Source organism: Macrotis lagotis, chromosome X (assembly GCF_037893015.1).
Source record: "Macrotis lagotis isolate mMagLag1 chromosome X, bilby.v1.9.chrom.fasta, whole genome shotgun sequence".
Classification (NCBI taxonomy): domain Eukaryota; kingdom Metazoa; phylum Chordata; class Mammalia; order Peramelemorphia; family Peramelidae; genus Macrotis; species Macrotis lagotis.
In genome coordinates this window covers 474,416,283-474,421,355 of record NC_133666.1, presented here as the reverse complement: position 1 = coordinate 474,421,355, position 5,073 = coordinate 474,416,283, and the positions used below count along the sequence as shown (strand labels likewise).

Genomic DNA, 5,073 nt, shown 5'->3' with positions numbered 1-5,073 from the left:
GTCAAGTTGGCAGAGAAAAGATAGGCACAGTTCTAAATTGTCCTGATCTTCCCTCAGAAAGAATATGAAACAAACTTTTAATAGAAATCCGATTGATAAAACCCAGAAAGAAAAGCCAGGAGAAGAACATCTACCTCAGGATTTGTCTTCCAAGATTGTGGGTGAGTCCAGGAGCAGAGCGCAGCTTCAGGCAGGAGCCCTGGATCAGTGAGAGTTTGGGAGCCTGGATTAGCCTCAAATTAGTCTGATTAGTGGCAGGGCTGGAGCCCAGAAGCCTGAGGGCCTGACAATGGGACCAGCTTGATCAGTGGCAGAGCTAGAGTCTGGTTGACTGCGGGGTCTGGAATCAACTAGGGACTAGAGGCATTGGTGGTGGCGCTGATTATCTTGAGCTCACCAGCAGGGCTGGACCTAGAGTTCCAGTGCAAGGGGAGAGCCGCAGACATTGATCCCTGGGCTATTCTGGTCAGGAGGAACTCAGAGTCCACACCTCTATTTCAGCTGAAGCCTCTTCCTAGAACAAATACAATTACAGACTACTTGTGCTCCAGGCCCAGGTGTGTGAATAGCAGAACCACCTCAACTGACAATAGGGAGAGTGATCACCTCACCCCAGGGTATAGTCAAGAATTTCCAAGTATTCAACAAAAAAAAAATGCAAAAGAAGGTAGCTTAGCCATACCAAATCTAAAACTATATTATAATGCATCAGTCATCAAAACTGTTTGGTACTGGCTAAGAAATAGAGTGGTGGACCAGTGGTGGACCAGACTAAGTGCAATAGCAGGAAATGATATAGTAATCTGATGTTTGATAAACCCAATGAGTCTAGCTATTGGGATAAAAATTCTCTCTTTAGATAAAAACTGCTAGGAAAATTGGAAGTTAGTTGGAAGAAACTTATATTAGACCTACACCTCACACTCTATACCAACATAAAATCAAAATGGATACAGGATATAGACATAAAAAACAATATTATAAGCAAAGTAGAAGATCAAGGAGCAGTTTACTTATCAGATCTATGGAAAGGGAAGCAGTTCATGACTAAGGAAGAGATGGAGAACATCGCTAAAAACAAACTAGCATTTCTGACAAAGGACTCATTTCTAAAGTATAAAGAGAATAGAGTCAAATTTATACAAAAAAAAGCCATTCTCCAATTTACAAATGGTCAAAGGATATGCAAAGGCAATTTACAGATGAGGAGATCAAAGGGACCCATAGACATGAAAATTTGCTCTCTAGCATTACTTATTAGAGAAGTGAAAATTAAAGCTTCTCTGATTCTATCATCTCACACATCTCAGGTTGATCAATATGACCAGAAAGGATCATTTTTGGAAGGGTTGTGGGAAATCTAGGACACTAAGACATCGTTGGTGGAACTGTGAACTCATCCAACCTTTCTTGAGAACAGTCTGGAACTATGCCCAAAGGGCAACAAAAATGTGCAACAATGCCACTCCTTGGTCTATACCCTGAAGAGATGATGAAAAAACGGCAAAAACATCACTTGTACAAAAATATTCATAGCAGCCCTGTTTATGGTGGCAAAGAATTGGAAATGAAGTAAATGTCCTTCAATTAGGGAATGGCTTAACAAACTGTGGTATATGTTTTGTTTTACTAGAAACACTATTGTTTTATTAGAAACCAGGGGAGACAGGAATTTAAGGAAGCCAGGAGGGATTTGCGTGAACTGATGCTGAGTGAAATGAGCAGAACCAGAAAAACACTGTATACCCTAACAGCAACATGGGTAGTGATGATCAACCTTGATGAACTTGCTCATTCCATCAGTGCAACAATCAGGGACAATTTGGGGCTGTCTGCGATGGAGAATACCATCTGTATCCAGAGAAAGAACTATGGAGGTTGAACAAAGACCAAAAACTGTTACTTTTAATTTAGAAAAAAAAAAATGATATCTTATTGTCTGATCTTGCTATCTCTTTTACTTTAGGATATGTTTTCTCTCTCATCACATTCAATTTGGATCAATGTATACCATGGAAACAATCTAAAGACTGGCAAATTGCCTTCTGTGCCGGCGGGGGGGAAGGGAAGTAAGATTAGGGGAAAAATTGCAAAACTCAAAATACGTAAAATCTTTAAAAAAACTGAAGAAGATAGGAAGAAGGAAAATGGAGACATGAAATGGGAGTCATGAAGGAGAATTATGAAAAATTGGAGAAAACAATTTTTTTTTGGTTATAAATACACTCTTTGGTAAGGGGCCTTGTTAGAGGTGAGAAGGATTGTTCTATACATGGATGATCAATACTAACAGACACTAATTGATAAGACTGAACAGAGACAGACAGACATCTTGTAATAACCCTACCCGCCCAGCAGAGGATGGCACAGGGAGCCCCTCAATCATGTCCTGTGTTCACTAACATTTGGTCAACAAGAGGGGTTGTCTGGGGGAGGGTAGTTCCTCAGTCAGGATGGGGTGCCAAGTGTTGATCAGTGCCCTCAGAGGGGCATCCTGAAATGGCTTGAAGTCCCTGGGAGAGGCTGATGTTTGCATACCAGTCTCCTCACATATCACTCAGGGCTTTGCAGGCAAACGCAGGCAGCACAAAGGCTGCATGGTAGACATCTGAGTTGTAGTACTTGAGGTTCATTTTCTGTACTTGTTCTTGGTTCAGCTGCTGTACTGACTCCAGAAGTTAGAGCTTGGGGTCTTGCTTCAGGGCATTAAGCCAATCTGGCCTCTGGGATGGGTGGGGATGGCGCAGTAGGCATATTCCACAACAGGGAACAGAGACTTGCAGAAGTGTCACATCTCCTTGATGAGGTCTAGATGCAACCATTGGCACTCACTCTGACAGCAGAGAATCCTATCATCCTTCAGTGCTGTATTCATCAATTTGTAGTAAGACTCTTTCAACAAACTCTGGACAGGACACATGGGGTCTGAAGAGTCCTTGATGATGACATCAAAGGAGTCTTGGTTCTGCTGCATGAATTAAAACCTATTTCTAAAGTGCAAGGTCAACTTCAGGCTGGAGAAGCCCACAACCATGCCCAGCAAATGTTTCTTAAGAGACTTGGTTCACGTCCTCATCAATCTCACACTGGACCATAAGACTCCAGAAGGGATACTTCACCAAAGGATGCCCCCCTCCCCACCATCAATTATTAGCACCTTTTGTGGACTGGGATGGCTGCAGAAGGGCAGGTTGACAATCATCTCCTGGTATGAGAATTCATCCCTCTCGGGACAATGGATGACTCCATCCAAGATGAGTACATTGTCATGGGTCTTGATGAGGAAGACCAGGATCTCCTGGTTGTGGGAGATGTTAGAGCAATTTGTTCACCTACAGGGACATGGCCTGGCAGAGCCATAGGCTGCACATCTCCCAGAACCAACCCTCACAGATGTTGGGGGGCCTGGGCTCCATGGCAGAGACAGGGGAGACACAGTCGGTGGGGGCCCCAGCACAAGAGGGCCAGCTCACTCTGTAGCCAAAACCAGGGCCCCAAAAACAATTTCTTTTAAAAGTAAAACTGTAAATAAGAAATCAACAGGTTAAAATGTTTGGGGGTGGCTAGGTGGCATAGTGAATAAAACACTGGCCTTGGAGTCAGGAGTACCTGAGTTCAAATCCAGCCTCAGACACTTAATAATTACCTAGCTGTGTGGCCTTGGGCAAGCCACTTAACTCCATTTGCCTTGCAAAACCCCCCCAAAAAAGCAATAATATTCAATGGGAAAAGGACTATAATTCATCAAAAATCAAAACTGACTAACTCGAAAAGAGATTCAGTTAATCAAAATGCAAAATTAACCAATTGGAAAAGGAAACAAAAGCTAACTAAAGAAAACAAAACACTAAAAATTAGAAAAGAACAAATGGAAATTAATGATTCTATGAAAATCAAGATATGAAATAAAAGCAAAAGACTAAGAAAGAAAGAAAGAAAGAAAGAAAGAAAGAAAGAAAGAAAGAAAGAAAGAAAGAAAGAAAGAAAGAAAGAAAAGACAATGTAAAGTACCACTTAGGAAAAGCAACTGACCTGGAAAATAGATCCAGGAAAAATAATTTATGAATTTTTGGTCTCTCTGAAAGCCATGATTAGAGAAAGAGTTTGAATAATATCTTGAAAGAAATTATCATGGAAAACTGCCTTAATATCCCAGAATGAGAAGATAAAATAGTCCTTGAAACAATCCATCAAACACTCCCGGAGACCTCAAAATAAAAACTCTGAGGACTATTGTAACAAAATTTCAGAATTCTCAGCTAATGGAGGAAATAATGCAAACAGCCAAAAATGAGCAATTTAAAAATTAAGAAGCCATGGTCAATATTTCACAGAACTTATCAGTTTCAATTAAAGAGTAAAAGGATTGGAATCATATTACAGATGGCAAAAGAATCTGGGTTACAATCAAGAATCTGTTACCCTATTACCTAGCTGTGTGACCTTTCATAAGTCACTTAACCCCATTGCATTGCAAAAACTACTAAAAAATGTGAGGCAAAAAAGAATCAGTTACCCTGTAAAAATCAACCTATTCTTTCAGGGTAAAAGATTTTTTCCCTCAAAATAGAGAACTTTCAAACATATTTTATTAAAAGACCAAAACTGAACCAAAAATTTGAACTTCATATACAAGATTCAAGAGATGTGTAAAAAAGGTAAACAGAAGGAAAAAAAAATGTAAGTCAATAAGTCTAAATGGAAAAACAATAACTGTTACTTTTGATAACTGTATTTATCTTAGACCAGTTGAAAGAAACATATTGAAACAGAGGGTGTGTGTGTTTTTATTGGGACAGCTGGAAGGAGGATGCTTGGACAGAATAAAGATTTATTTTGAGGTGATTATGTTTTTGTCTCTTGAGAATTATTCTTCTAACAAGACAGTTGAAAAGAAGTGGGTATGAGTACACAAAAGGTATAAATCAACTTAGAGTTGAAAAAGGATTATGCATGAAAAGAACATGGAGTCATTAGAAGATACTTAGCATTTCCTGAAGAAACACAATGGACTTATTATGGTAAAGGGAAAATAGGGAGCCTATAAAGACTGAGTAAATCTTACTGTCAATA

At 39.8% G+C, this 5,073-nt stretch overlaps 1 pseudogene; it reads right to left on the bottom strand.

Annotated features, from left to right (window-relative positions):
• Positions 1–2,546: 2,546 nt before the first annotated feature.
• LOC141502824 (spermidine synthase pseudogene) lies at positions 2,547–3,416 on the bottom strand (annotated as a pseudogene).
• Positions 3,417–5,073: the final 1,657 nt, after the last annotated feature.